The sequence below is a fragment of the Trachypithecus francoisi genome, unplaced genomic scaffold (assembly GCF_009764315.1).
Source record: "Trachypithecus francoisi isolate TF-2019V2 unplaced genomic scaffold, Tfra_2.0 Lachesis_group17, whole genome shotgun sequence".
Classification (NCBI taxonomy): domain Eukaryota; kingdom Metazoa; phylum Chordata; class Mammalia; order Primates; family Cercopithecidae; genus Trachypithecus; species Trachypithecus francoisi.
Genome location: NW_022681462.1, coordinates 51,164,331 through 51,179,732, shown reverse-complemented (window position 1 = coordinate 51,179,732; position 15,402 = coordinate 51,164,331). Strand labels below are relative to the sequence as shown.

General features: G+C 49.0%; 1 protein-coding gene across 15 annotated transcripts in view; it reads left to right on the top strand.

Annotated features, from left to right (window-relative positions):
* Nucleotides 1–15,402, top strand: part of IL1R1 (interleukin 1 receptor type 1) — a 76,329-nt gene that overhangs the window by 38,131 nt on the left and 22,796 nt on the right. For 2 of the 15 annotated variants that reach the window (XM_033175629.1, XM_033175631.1), the window contains exon 2: nucleotides 12,503–12,579. The gene's annotated coding sequence lies outside the window, so the exon portion shown is untranslated. Of the gene's footprint in view, nucleotides 1–43; nucleotides 187–238; nucleotides 264–296; nucleotides 415–485; nucleotides 721–995; nucleotides 1,287–4,492; nucleotides 4,626–12,502; nucleotides 12,580–14,685; nucleotides 14,794–15,402 lie in introns of those variants that run through there. The other 13 variants (XM_033175618.1, XM_033175625.1, XM_033175620.1 and 10 more) reach the window with 13 other exon arrangements.

Below are 15,402 nucleotides of genomic sequence, written 5' to 3'. Positions count from 1 at the left end.
TACTAGAAGGAAGGAAGCTATCATCATTTATTAAAAGTCTTCTTGGAGGATGGTCCATGAAGACCTCTAAACAAGCTGGAGAGGCCAGTCACTTGCTGAAGACTAGCGAAGTGGAGGGGAAAAGCCTGAGGGAGCTGCAGACTTGACCACAGCGCCCTCCCCTCCCCTCCCTGCAAGGAACCCAAGGTGTGATCCTGCCAGGCGTTCGCTGCATGACCTTGGCCATCCTTCCATTCCCCTGGGTGTGAATTCTCATTGACAAAGTGAGCTGGTGGGCATAAATGGGTTTTCAGTTTAAAATTTTAAAAACCCTGTCTGCCCCCAAGTGTGGTATCAAGATTTTGTGGTATGACACTTAAAGTGCTTTTTTCATCCGGGCGCGTTAACAGCAACAATGAAACCAGCAGATAACGCGTGAGTAGTATCAGCTCTGGGCCTGGCACTATTTTACATGTATTAGTTCATTTTTCTTTTACTGTTCTCAACTACTCTGGAGATGAGATGAGTGCTGTTATGATCCCTTTTCACAGAAGAGGAAACGGAGGTATAAAGAAATTAGTGCACAAAGGCAGTCGGAGAGAGCCCGGGGCCAGGCACCAAGCTCCAGAGGTCGCTCTGGCGAGCGTTTGCTTCGGGATCTGATGCCCTGCAGTCGCCAACTCAATTCGCGGGTCGCCGCCAGGCTCCATGGGGGTAGTAGAGCCAGGTCGTGGTGGCTAGGTGAGTTGTCTCAACTAACTCTAGTGGAGCCGCCGCAGCCCTGGAGGAGCCGGGCCGCGACTCGGGAGCGCGCGGCAGCTCTCCAAAGTTTTGGAACCGGCGGGACCCCTGCGGGCTGCCTGAGGCAGGGCGGCGTCCGGAGGGGTCTGTCCAGCTGCCCCTGCTCCTCCGGGTGGAGAGCTGGGGACACCCGGCCAGCTCGCTCGCCGCCAGCGGACTGGCCCAGCCGAGCCGTCTCCGCCCGCTCCCCGCCCCCGCAGCGGCGGGGCTGGAGCCAGAGCCGCGCCCGGCAGTTCCCGGCCGCGAGGGAGGGCGCAGCTAGTGCCCGCCGCCCGGAGCCGACTCGGACCGCGCGGCGCCGGCCGGGAGGAGCCGGAGCGCGGCCGGGCCGGGCAGTGGGGGCGCCGGCCTGCCCCGCGCGCCCCAGGGAGCGGCAGGAATGTGACAGTCGCGCGCCCGCGCTGCGAAGCACTCCTCGCTCAGCTCCTAAGGCTCTTGCCCCTCCGAGCTGAGCCGGGTTCCACCGCGGGCTGGGATCCCATCACCCTCCAAGGCCGCCCGTCCAGGTACAAGGAAGCTGGAGCTTCCGGGGACTAGGTAGGGGTGAGACGGACCCGGCCTTGACACCTTGGAGTGCCCCGCTCTGCAGGGCGCGGTGAGCGTCCTCCGTGAGTTGTACTTGGCTGTCAGAGTGTGTTGTGTAAGAAGGGATGGCAGTGAGGTCTGCTTGTGTTTCCTGTGTGGAGCAGGAGTTAAAGTTGTTCAGGTCGTTTGAAGGAACTTGCCGATTGTTCTGGAGGTGGGTTCTAGGTAGGTGTGTGACTCCCCGTGTGAATGGCTGTTAGGTTTTCTATCTGGCTACGTTCTACAGGTTCGGGAGGGTCCCTCTTAGAGATTAGGCTCAGGACTGTCAGTCTCCTTAACAAGGTAAGGGCTGAGGTCTTAACCGTACTGGAGAGGGTAACTTGCTGCCCCTCCAGATAAAGAATGGTGCTAGGGAATGTAGCTACAAGCAAGTAGGCACTGAGAAGACTTACTCATTATTTACAACAGGCATGCCCAGCACTTTACAGTTTATAAGACTCTTTACAGCGACTGGTCTTTTATCCTCCCTACAGTCCTGTGAGGAGGGTGCTGTCATCACCCCTGTTTTTCAGAGGAGGAAGCAGAAGCTTAGGTGACTAACTTGTTGGAGGATGATGTCTTGAAGGAGCGTAAGACCTCTGCATCCAAGCTCCTCTGTCTTCCCTTCCACTCGTCCCTGCCTGCCAGGGCTTTCTTCTCTGCACTGCCAGGAGGAAGGAAGGCCGCTGGGAAGGCATGCAGATGCTGGCTCCAGGGTGGGGTGGCTGTCCACTGCGTTATCTTTGGGGCAGGGTATCCCCTCAGATGGGCACATTCCTGTGATTTAGCTCTACATTCTAGGAACTGAAGCAAGGGACACCATGAACTTGGGCTCCTGATGCCAAGGAGCAAGGGTCCATTTGTCACAGGAATGTGATGGATGTCTCAGTCACTGCGGTTTGGTGCCAGGTTTCTGGCAATTGAATGTGTGAAACAGAATTCCATGACTGTTGATGATCTGGGGAAAGCCAGAGGTGGCATGGGGACGTTCACTGTCCTTTTTGCCATTCAGTTTACCAAGCGGCTATTGACGTTGTTTTCTCTCTCAATCCCTTCTAATTTATTGTGTGATATCTCACTTGATATTTCATTTAATATTCTGTATTCATATCCGACGTTAACTTTTTTTTTTTTTTGAGGCGGAGTCTTGCTCTGTCGCCCAGGCTGGAGTGCAGTGGCCGGATCTCAGCTCACTGCAAGCTCCGCCTCCCGGGTTCCTGCCATTCTCCTGCCTCAGCCTCCCAAGTAGCTGGGACTACAGGCGCCCGCCACCTCGCCCGGCTAATTTTTTGTATTTTTAATAGAGACGGGGTTTCACTGTGTTCGCCAGGATGGTCTCGATCTCCTGACCTTGTGATCCGCCCGTCTCGGCCTCCCAGAGTGCTGGGATTACAGGCTTGAGCCACCGCGCCCGGCCGCGACGTTAACTTTTATGCTAGACAGAAAGGTAGAGCCTTTGGGAATGTGGTTTGCTGGGGCAGGGATGTGGAACTCTGATTTATTTTCAGTCTCTGGCTAGCTGCCAAGCTGCTGTGTGTGACGCTTCTCCTGCACCCGTCCGCCCTCGTGTGGCCTCCATTGCTGTTCAGGAAAGGGTATTTGATCTGAGTTCTTACATGACCTTGGCAGGCCCAGAGCAGCACCCCCGCCCCCTCATTTCTAATAGTCCCTGCTTGTATGTCATAATGGACATCAAGTTTTTTTTTTTTTTTTTTTTTTTATGGTTCTGAAACCTGTGACATGTTTTGAGTCAACCTTTCACCATTGGTGAAACACTGCTTAATATTAGATTCACGAATTTATTAAAGATTTGTTGACTATCTACTATGTGCCAGGCACTGTGGTGAGTGGTGGGGAGACAGCAGTGAATACAACAAATGAAAACCTCTGTCCCCTCATGGATGTGAGTCTTCTTGGTAAGACATAGGATGTCAGCAGTCTCTCTTCAAAAGGGGGTTCTTTGAAATTTGCCCCTTTGTACAAGGGTGTGGATGCACTGGCTGCCTAGAGGACACCACTCAGCAGCTCCATTGGAGAGGACCAGGAGATGATGGGCACAGATGCAGTCCTGCAGAACTTAGAGAATTGCAGGCTGCTATTCTCCAAGTTCATGGTGTCCCTTGCCTCAGTTCCTAGGATGTGGAGCTACACTCTGTGGTTTGGCCAGGCACAGGGACCAGGGCGGATGGAAACCTTGTGGCCGGGATGCATCAGAGCGAGTTGAGTGTCCACCTGCCAGCTGGGACATTATGGAAAAGACATCTCAGTAATAAGAGAGGCAAAGCTGGACAATTGCAGTGAAACTACCACAGCGTAGTGGGTGGAGAAGCACAGAGATCCTCATATTCTTATGCTACATAATGGATATATGAGGTACTTGCCATTTTAAAAGAAGTTGTCCGGGGCACCTGTGGCTCACCTGCCATGACACAGCTCCAGGATGCTGCCCATCTGTTGCTGTGAGTGGGTGCTTGGTTTGCATTTTCCTCTCCTTGAGGTTGTGAGGTGGGCTGGTGGCACAAGACGAGGATCAGAACTGTCAGCAGCCTTTTTTTCCTCTGGTTGTCTGCTGTGTTTCCAGGAAATGCTGCTGGAGCCTCCTGGCCATGTCTAGCGCAGGGAGCACATGGAAAGCCCTGGTACCGAGTTATCTTACCAAGTACTGAAAGGGGCTGGAGCTCTTTGAGGCCCCAGTCACCTCCATATAGGATTGTTTGCTGTCTCCTCTTCATGCACATCCAGGAGCTCACACATGGTGGTGGCCTGATGGAGACACCTATCACTTCCCAAGAGGACTCACGCCCACGAGAGGACAGGGGGGTCCCATAAATTAAAAGTAGGGGAAAAGGAAAACAAGTGTGGAGATGGAGTGGAGCCTGAAATGAGGCTTGACGTGTGCAGTGTAAACCTGGATGACCTAGATGCTGGTATAGTTACCCAAGTAGGGCCGTGAATGTGGAGGGAAGCCTGGGTCTTAGCTTTGCCTGCACCTTAGCACTGCCTGAAGCATTCAGGGAAATGCCAGGACTGGATGCAGAGCAAACAAACTAGCATCTCTGGGGGTGTGCTGGGCACGGGTGTTTTCAAAGCCCCCCAGGCGGTTCTACCGCATAGCCAAGGTTGACAACATATATGCTCTTTCCTGTAGGCAATGGGAGAGAGGAAACCCTGCAGGGCACAGCCAGCGGTGTCTTCAAGATGAAAGCAAAGTGCTCAGGAGAAAAAGCGTTCTTGGCACAAAGAGAAGCAGGAACTTTCTTTTAAAGATCCCTGAAAAAGAGGTGAGAATAGTGAGTTTTCGGTGGTCTCTTGAAATGACCCTCCCTGTAAGTGCAGATCGGTAATCATGGTTTAGCGAGCTGTGAGCAGGGAGAGTCTAGCCATGCCGATCTCTGCACATTTGGCATCCCAAACATGAGAACTCATAGATCCCTGAAAATACAGCCAATGACTAATGACCAAGAGTTAAATGAAAAGTTAGATGGTGTCACTTCCCATCAGTGGGTCTCACCTCATTAAAACCCAGCACCCCCCTTAATGCAAATATTTTAAAACACCCCTTTTATAATTTTGAAACGATATAATGAAACTTATCTACAACATAACTTTAAAAAATCAATGTAATACTTAGATGTTAAGGAGAAATAAAAGCAATTTGTATTAAAATGATGCATTTCAGTGTGCAGACGCTTGAGCTAAGCTGAACTACAACCTAGTGAGGTGAGCCGGTGCTTTCTATAGACTGCAGGACAGCTGGCATGGGGTGGGTACAGGTGAGTCTCGGTGGCCATCCAAATGCCACTGAAGGATGAGTGACTCTTGGTCAAGGTCTCGATGGTAGCCAAAGGCAATTCTTCTTTCCATTTTCACAGTGATTGCATTCCTGAAAAATTTAGTGTGCATAAACTTGTGCCAACAATATATGTATTTTATATAAATGTGGAAGGGAATTGGGGGGCCAGGTTTCAAACACTGTAAATATGTTTCCCTCAGTAGGAACGTCTGTGAGACCCCTGGAGGTCATGCAGGACAGGTCTTTACTGAGCAGAACTGCCTGTGTTGTTCCGGATGTCAAGCTTCGACGGCCTCTGATGCTAAATGCATCCTGATCACCCAGGGTCCCCTTCCCCACAGGTTCCAAAATGCTCCCTCAAGGGTCATACCCACCCCAGTGAGAACCATTGCTTTCCCTGCATTGCTGAGTAGTGAGTGATTAAAGTGCCATTGCAGGCGTGGGTGCTGAGATAGCAGGGCACCAGACATGCCTAAGCCAGCCATCAGGAATGCACTTCCGTTACTTGCTATAGGATCGTAGAGGTGGAATTAGAAATCAGAAAAGTTGGTGCTTTGTACGTGGGGGCAAACGGCCACAAGGGAACTTTGAGGGGTGGCAGGTCTACATCCTGATGAAGTATTCCTGGTGCACTCAGTTGTGGCAATTTATGGAACTGTCCACTTAAGTTTTGTGTGTTTCACCGTGTGCAATATGGTGAAAAATGTTTACCCCAATAAAAAAATTATAGAAGTGAAAACAACATAACAAATCTTAGTTATTCTTAGAGAAGGCTTAGTCCTCTAAAACTGTCTGTGGATCCCAATCTGAGAAACAGCTGTTCTTGCCTGACTGGGAGGCAGTGCTCCAGGGAGAAAGGTCTCTGGCTCTCAGTCAACTTTTTGACAAGTCCAGTGCAACAGTGGCCTTGAGGTGCCTGGAGAGGAGGTGTGTTGGAGGTACAGGGGAGGATGAGAAACCCAAGGCAGGGCATTTAGAAAGGGGACAAGGGACAGGAGACGAAGCCCACCCCTGTCTCTGGATTCTGGTTCTGTTGTCCAGGAGCCCTAGGAGGTCTGTAGGGGTGAGGTGGAAAAGTCAGACTTCAGCCTAGAACCTAGTGGTCAAGAGGCTTGGGGTAGGTCCATCCCCGTCTGTGGCATCTGGTGACAGTGATCCTGTCTTACTGTGTCTCATTGCCCCTTTGGCCCTTAAAATCCACATGCCTTAGTTGAAACCACCAATCTTGTGGCTTTTCGCCTTGTATTAGCTGAATAATTGAGATTTCATAGCAACACCTGAAACCTCTTGGGAAATTTTTACTTTATCTTCATATCCTTGTGCATCCTCGATGATAAAAATAAAACTTTCCTTCTCCCATTTATATGGGTAAATAAGCCATTGATAACTATGAGCGAGGCTTTAGGATTCCTCTAGTGATAGGAACGTTGCCAGGCTTGGTGTTTCCTGGGCTTTCTGAGATGGTGAGTGAGCTTCTGTTTCCCTGTCGTGGGAGTGGTTGCTCATAGTTTGGTAGAGCTGTTTCTCTGGGGGAAAATCAGAGATGACCACATTGAACACACAGTTGGGTTTTTGGGTTGTGTGCATGTGATAGAGTGTGGGTGACTAATCTCCACAGTGTGGAAACCATTGTGTCACGTTTGGAACATAGCACAGTGGTCCCCAGAACGCTCTGTGGTTACTTCCACACTTTCCTGCTCTAGCTTGGGTGTGGAAGTTCCTGGGTGGGCTCTGTGATCATTAGGGGTAGGTTACTCTACCCCTATTGGTTACTCTGATTAGAGGTATGAGTGTACGGGGCCCTGATGCTTCCATTTCCCATCAGAATTGCATAGAGATTATTATGGACATTTACTTAGGACAGTCAGTGCCTCTCGGATTTTACCTCCCAGGGATTCCTTCTGGGAAATAAAAAGCAAAGGCTCAACCTAGCCCTCCAAAGCAGCTCACTGTAAGTGGTGCCTCTTTGAAGCCTCATGTTTTATCTTAGATCGTGGAGATTTTTCTTTCTGCTTCATAACATAGCCATGTTTGCTCTAATAGAAAAATAACTCCCCCGAGAAAATCTGTGGGTAAAATTAGTAACCTAGGGAGATAGACTTCAGGCTCTCCGGCTGTCTGTAGCTTCTCCCTGGGAATTTGTGGATTCTAAAGCAGGGCTTGGGTAAGTATGGATGTCTAAATCAACAATGAACATATTGGCCCCCAACAGTAGCCCCCCTTCCAGGAAATACTGTCTTTTCCATAAGTGTGTGGTTCTATGGCTTTGTAAGTTCCTTTTATCTTCTCTTTCAAACTGACATTTTTGTTTTTAACAATGATGGGGACTTTTTAATGACTGTCTGAATTCTTATAACAAAGGAATAACACAGGAGGTCAAAGCTGCAGTGAGCTGTAATCACACCACTGCACTCCAGCCTGGGCAACAGAGCAAGACCCTGTCTCAAAAAACAAACAAACAAAGGGTAACAGGAGAACATCATAATTATGAGCTTGGTTTCAGTACTGTAACACATTCCCCGTACAAATTTCCACCGATTTTCAGTAGAGCCATGGGCTGTAACATTTCTTGAGCTAAAGGACCTGCTTTAGCTCTTGTTTTTTCAGGATTCATCCATGGCCACTTCTCAGTTATGGCAAATAAGTTGGAGCCAATTTTCTGAGTATTTCTCCATTACATCAGATCTACACGTATGCACATATTGGTTAATATTAGGGATGAGAGACTGTATTAAATGATGCTGTAAGTGCATTTACTTATCACTCCATGGGAAGGTAGAAGAGTGTGTTGCTATCAGGTGGAAATGTAGAAAGTGCAGTGAGGATTTTCTTGTAAATCTCAGATTTGGGGCTTGGCTATGTCAGGTCCCTGGAAGAGGGAGGAGTCACCTACTGCTGTCTCTTCTCTCCTCTTGGGCCTCTGTAGAGGTCTGGCCCTGTGCCTTGGAGGGCTCTGCTCTTGCAGCTTGGACAGACACATCCCTCAGCATGGCAAGAAGTGTGGAAGGTCAAGAGGATGTGCCCACTTGGCCTAATCCTAATCCACCAGCACCCCTGTTCTTAATCATGTCCCTCATGTACCTGGGACCCCTGAATTCTCTCCCCAAGCACCCTGGGCCCTAATTCCAGGGCCTGTGTGGTCAATCCCATGGACTCTACTGCCTGCTTCATACACTGGCCAGGGCTGTACAGAGTGGGATAGACACAGGTAGATTTTGACGTCTACCTGTGTACATGCTCAGGGCCCTCCCAATGTGAAAGGCTGGAGACAGAGGAATGGAGATTAACGTAGCTAGACACAGCAGGAGCCACGCGGTGGGACTGCTGTGTGCAGGTCTCGTGGTGAGGACAGCGCAGCCTGTGTTTGGACAGACATGGAATACCAGGTGCCAATATGAGCTTCCCCCAGCTCTGGGCACCTCTGCTGCCACTGTTCCCAGAAGTGGACCTCCAGGAGATTCTGATACTATCGGGGGTGCCTGTGCTGTGTGTCATCTTGCCTGTGCCTAGCTTCTATCCTAGAAGGCAGGGCTCACAATGTGGGGGAATTCCTCAGAATAAGAGTGGAATTCCTCAACATTGTGGGAAATTCCTCAAGAAAAAGAAGCTGTTTAATAAATGCACTGTGGCTACAGAGCAGGAAAAATGCCTCCTTCCCCTGCACTAGGCCTAGGCCTTGAGGAAGAAACCTGGGTTCCTGTGACAGCCCCTCTCTCCCCAGCTGCCACTTCTCCCATGCGTGCACTGGGTATGAAATTCCTTGCAGAGGGACAGGAAGGCGTTGTTGGATGAAGTCAGTATTTCCTGGAAGGGGGGCTTCTGTTGGGGGCCAATATGTTCATTGTTAATTCTTGTACTTAATTTCTACTTTTGTAATTTGTTTCACATTACAGTTTCTCCTTTGGAGACTAGTGGGAAATTACTTTATGCCACAAATATGCATTTTGATTTTATCTTTAATCAACAAATAACTTTTTGTGTCTGTTGCACGTGCTACTGTAGTCATGTTGTGATACGCCAGTGTTTCCAAATACGTCATGATCACCAAACAGCCATGGGGGCCGTATTCGGGAAGATCTTCACAATCGCAAGCTTTTGGATGTGATTGTCACATAAAGCCGTGGTGTGCTGCAGTGAATGGACAGGGCCTCCGGAAGTGGGGATGACCAGCCTAGGCTTCGAGTCACCCTAGGATCTGGCTGACTCCCTGGGTCTGGACATCAGCATCTGAGCACTCCCTGCTGTCTTTCTTGGAAGCTGCTACGGAGAGGACGTTAGCCAGTCTGGGGGTTTCACACATAACACAGGCATCCTTGCTTGAAGGCTAAACAGGGGGAACCGTATGCTGTGGCTTATTAATGTATTCAGTAAGTTAATCCTTTTCTCTTTCTTGTTTTATTTTATGTGGAAAATTCAATCTGAAAAATAACACAGTGGCATACACACATCTGTGACTTTTTATTGTTACTGGTATTTTCTAAAGGTACGTTTTGAATCTTACTATAAGTCATTCAAAAAAAATTACACTGGACTTTGATTAACTAGTTCTGAATAAGGGAGGTTTCTTTACCTAGTAGGCCTTCTGGCAGTAACATTTCTTGGTCTCTAGTCCTATTCCTGTAGTTCCCTCTCCTTGGGGTCATCCCCACCCCTCAACTCTTTCGACAACCATCTGGGTGTGAACTCTTTATCTAACTCCTGATGTAGGATTCTACCCTCTCTTATATGATTCCGGCCATCTCCAGACCCCAGTGACGGTTCCCCTTGTAATCCTATTCTCTGACCCACACCCAGTACCCTTATTCCATCCTTTCTCTTCTTTGATTCTAGGCTCGGTTTTCATCCCCGTGTGTCTCATGCAAAAATGGTGGGTAGGTAGGTAGGTAAGTGGATTCCTTCCCTCCTTCCCTCTGTCCCTCCTTCCTTTCTTCTACAAGTATTTATTGAGCTCTTACGACAGACGTGCAAGATGTGTAGGATGGGCCTCCTCATGGGTGTGGGAGACGGGAGGGTCTGCTCTGCACTGCTTTCTTCCCTGGCCCAGGTAGGGAAGGCCAACAACTAGGGGAGCTACCCAATGTTGCCAGAGCCAGGGGGCCCAGAGCCAGCAGTTGGAGGCACCTTGGTGCATTGCACCATGGAGAGCCTGTGTCACTTGTCATGCCTGGCTTTGGAGGAGCAGATGTCTACAAGGACCCTGGGAGAAGTTTCTGATCAGAATCAACTCTGAGATGGTCAGAAATCCCAGAAGCTTCCAGGCTAGGACTGGAAGATTTGTCTTGTAGACCCTGGAAGTGCCATAGAGGTGCATGGAGGTGGAATGGCACAGTGCTTGTAAATGGCAAGGCTGGGAGCAGCGCTGGACACAGAGCCAGCTGGACAGTGAAGGCAGAAGAGTAGGGGATGCTGACCCTCATCCCAGGGGTCAGGCAGAAGGGGGCGGTGGGATGGGTTAGGTGCTACAGAGATGTCCAGTGGGCTGGAGACGGAGTGCTCTTGGCGTGGAGAACCTAGGGTGGGTAGTGGCCTGGGCAGTGCATCTCAGAGGAACAGCGAGTTTAGAGGGCACATGGTGGTCATTTCAGCAATGGATGAGTGGTGGAGACAGTGAGTATATACATTCTTAAGTGAAGTTTCTGGGGCAAGAAAGGAGGGAAAATAAGGCCATTAGAAGAGTGTGGGTAGTCACCTCTTCTGCAAGAAGCTTCCTGGGCCTCCGAAATAAATCCATCCCCTCCCCTCCTCCGCCCCCTCCCCCATTCCATCCATTTTGGTGTCATTCACTATATAATTCCCAACAGCTGCTGTCATATCTGGGGCACACTCACAGGGACCAGTCAGGAGGGCATTGACCTAGGACTGGGAGCGGGAGGATGTGGGGGTCTCCCCTTTGAGTTTCTGCTATGATATGATTCCAATTTATGGGCCAGCGCACTTCTGATACCTTGTGTTGTGCTGTGTACGGCCTCAAAGTGAATAATAGCTTGGGATTTAGTTTGTGTCGTCTAAAGAAAATACTTTGTGTTGAATTAGTCAGGCTGTTTTATTGATGACCATTAAAAGGCCTTGTGCTTAGGTTTTACAAGCTTTTCAACGGCTCAAAGAGATGATTCAGACAAGAAAAAAATTAGACTCCAAAATACTAAAAACTGCAAAAACAGGTGAATTAATGGTGAAAGATCTGTAGGATAGAGCAGTAAGGACCACGCAGCTTTTTGAGGCTGTCTTAATGTGATATGGATGCAGGTGTGTTAATATGCTTGGTAATGGAAGACTGAGGATACCTGCTTCTTTTTTTTTTTTTTTTTTGGAGACGGAGTCTGGCTCTGTCACCCAGGCTGGAGTGCAGTAGCCAGATCTCAGCTCACTGCAAGCTCTGCCTCCCGGGTTTACGCCATTCTCCTGCCTCAGCCTCCCAAGTAGCTGGGACTACAGGCGCCGGCCACCTCGCCCGGCTAGTTTTTTGTATTTTTTAGTGGAGACAGGGTTTCACTGTGTTAGCCAGGATGGTCTCGATCTCCTGACCTCGTGATCCGCCCGCCTCGGCCTCCCAAAGTGCTGGGATTACAGGTTTGAGCCACCGCGCCCGGCCATGATACCTGCTTCTTAAACACGGCCTGCTCATTTTTTTCTGGCCTCTGGTGCATTTCTGTCCGGCAAAGCTCAAGTTCTGTTTTCACTGAGATGATGCACTGAGACATGACATCCCTAGAGGTGGTTTGATTCATTTCTGCACCCTGGTGTCTGGCAAAATGCCACGTGCATGTGTTTAATCAAAATAGCTTGTGGTTGTCAAGCTCTTGGTATTCTTTTCTCCCTGTGATTTGATTTCCTGAAAGTATCTTGTCCCCAAGGATTATGGAACATACACTTGTCAAACACTGGACTCATTTTCATGATCATTTAAATGTCATGACCTTTCTGACATCTTGATATGGTTTGGCTCTGTATCTCCACCCAAATCTCATCTCAAATTATAATCCCCACATGTCCAGGAGGGACCTGGTGGGAAGTGATTAGATCATGGGGGCTGTTTCCCCTATGCTGTTCTCATGATAGTGCATGAATTCTCCTGAGATCTGATGGTTTAAAAGTGTTTGGCACTTCCCCCGTTGCTCTCTCTCCTGCTGCCATGTAAGATGTGCCTGCTTCCACTTCCACCATGATTGTAAGTTTCCTGAGGCTTCCCCAGCCATGTGGAACTGTGAGTCAATTAAATCCTCTCTCCTTTATAAATTACCCAGTCTCAGGTTTCTTTATAGCAGCGTGAAAACGGACTAATACACACCTCTTGAGATCCTCACAGCAATTGGTGCCTTTGGATCTCTTCATTCACACTTCACTCATGTGTTCTTCCTTCCCCAGGTAGATGCACCCTCTGAAGATAGTGGCTCCCTCCTGAGAAGCTGGACCCCTTGGTAAAAGACAAGGCCTTCTGCAAGGTAACAGGGCTGAGTCACCCCAGGGTCCCATGGATGGCGTTTTCTCACAAATAGCTGAACTCCTCCACGCTCAGATCCAGGGGCCCTGGACTATCTCCCATTGTATGCAAAAATATTTTATTTCTGTTGACACATTACTCTTTGGGGCAGCTTGATGGTTTTATTAAATTTTGGAAAGAGGCTTCAGCCCCAGTAAGAGTCAATGCCTGTCCGCTTTCCCAGGTCACCTTGGCTGTGCTACAGTAAAATGGTGGGTTCCAATGCTGTGTCCAAGCTCTCCCAATTTCAACCCCTTCCAGGCCTTGCTGTCCATTTTCACTCCACTGTCACTGCATGTTCAAATTCTTGCTTTCTGCTTGAGTCAGTGCTGCTCACCTCGTCCCAGGAGACCTGGGTCTATGATGCTGTGGGTGACACCCTCTGAGCATCTTTTCTGAGCTGTCTGTGGGTACCTAAACCTGTCCCCCAACCTGGCGCTTGCCCTCCCTGCCCCGACCTCAGTGAGTCTGGCCCAGTCCATCCCTGATTCTCCCCTCTGGCCCCGAGCGTTCTCAAATATGCCCCCGCCTGCCTGTCTGTCACTGCAGCTGGCCCAGCCCTCATCCTCTCTCCCATGAACCTCTGTGGTGGCCTGCTCTCCCTGGCTCCCCTGTCTCCACACAGGTGCCAAAATGTCTGCAAAAAATGGAGATCTAACATACATTAGCCCATGGCTTAAAACCTGTACATGCTTCTCTGCCACCTGCAAATGACAGTCCCAGTTCTTCATCAAACCTTTGCATGTTGTGGGAACCTGGGGCTTCTCAGCCTCCCTCTCAGAACCCACCTCTGGTTTATGCTCCAAAACATGATGTTGTTGGACCCTCCCCTCTGCCTCCTCCAGGCTGAGGTAGCCTCTGTCTCCCCTCCTGCCCTGGGCGTGGCTTTTCCGGTAGACACCCCCACATCACAGTCTAACTGTGTGTCCACGTTTCCTGTGACTGCTGAGCTCCTGGAGCCAGGCCGTGGGACCTTTGTTCCTATTTTTGTTCCCAGAGCCAAATAGATATTTGATGTATAATTGTTGAATGCAGCAGTAAGTGAATAAAGACATGAATGGTTAACTGAAAACATTCTATCAAAACTGTTATTTGTCATCAGAGCATGGGCCGATTTCCAATAGCTAAGATTTGGGAGTGACCATTTGCCAGGCACTGTTCTAAGCTCTTTGCATGTGGCCATTGATTTCACCCACATAGCGCCATCAGTGACATGCTGTCACTACATTGCTTTTCAAAAGGGGGAACTGAGGCATGGAGGCTGAGCTTTTACTCAATGTGCCATCTATGTTGAGGGACTTCTGACTTGTATAGCCATTCAACTGTGAGCACTATGGAGGCCAGTCAGCCTGGCCCTGCCTTGGAATTTCTGTTATTCAGGGGCATAATGGGGTTTGTGTTGATTTTTGTTGGGAGTGTGTGGGTTAATCTAGGTACAACCCTCATCTCCTTCCCTTCTGATGTCCTCGCTCCCTTTGGTCATGTGACCCTTAACGCCCATTCCCAAGCTCAGTGCTGACTCCTTGCCTCAGGGTCCTGGGGATCAACATGGATCCCACAAGCCCGCTCCTGAGAGGACAGGACCACTCCCATCCCCACTGACTGTTTCCCAGAGCAGCTCTGGGGCAGAAGTAAACTTGGACCCAGGGGTCATGGCCCATTGTCCTTTTATAGTCTATTAGAGGAGGATGAGGTCCAACTTCAACTGGTTCATTACTCCTTGTGAAAATGAGCACACTGGGGCCCAGGGAGAGTCGCGTCCAATATCACCCTGCCTTGTGGTAGAGGTCACCAACCTCGGACCTGTGATTAAACATTGTCCACAATTAATTTGGAATTATTATCTCATGATACACTCCATAAAGTTCAGTCACACATCTTCTTTTTCTTCTCCCTTGCCTAATGATCAGACAAGCCAGATTCTTGTAACTAAATGAACCGACAGCTGGCAGTGTTCAGCTGATTTTGCAACGCCCTTATTTTGTTGTTGATAAACTAATGCAAATAGCTGGTTGGCCTGGAACTGGTGATTGGGAAACATTTGAACCCTTCTTTCCTTCCTCTCTAGCATAAAGACTTAAAACACACTTCATGCAGTCAAAGAAAGAGCTCATAGACCAGGCTGCTGGGCTTTAAAGGCTTCTATCTTATTTAATCATCTGAAAATAGTTTAAAGGTAAATATGGTAATAATACCAGTATTCTAGACTATTTTGGGAAGCCAGTAATGTAAATAAAGGGTCAGAGGTAAAAGATATTGAAGGAATGCAGTTTTACTGCTCTGAGGTAGGTTTCAAGGCTTGAGCCAGGCTTAGGGATCATCATCCTGATACTGGGGGTAAAGTGAAGAGAATATGAATGAGTATGTCTCGTATGGTTAGATAATCTTTATTTTTTCCCCTGTATTTGTTTTAAAAAACATGTTGTAACTTAAAAAAATACCTACACACCTTCTTTTTTTTTTGAGATGGAATCTCGCTCTGGTATCCAGGCTGGAGTGCAGTGGCACAATCTTGGCTCACTGCAACCCCCGCCTCCTGGGTTCAAGCAATTCTCCTACCTCAGCCTCCCAAGTGGCTGGGATTACAGGCATGCACCACCACACCGAGCTAATTTTTGTACTTTTGGTAGAGGTGGAGTTTCACCATGTTGGCCAGGCTTGTCTTGAAGTCCTGGCCTCAAGTGATCTACCTGCCTTGGGCTCCCAAAGTACTGGGATTACAGCCACCACGCCCGGCCACAATACATCTTCTTAAATAGAACATTTTCCAGCCAATATTTAAATG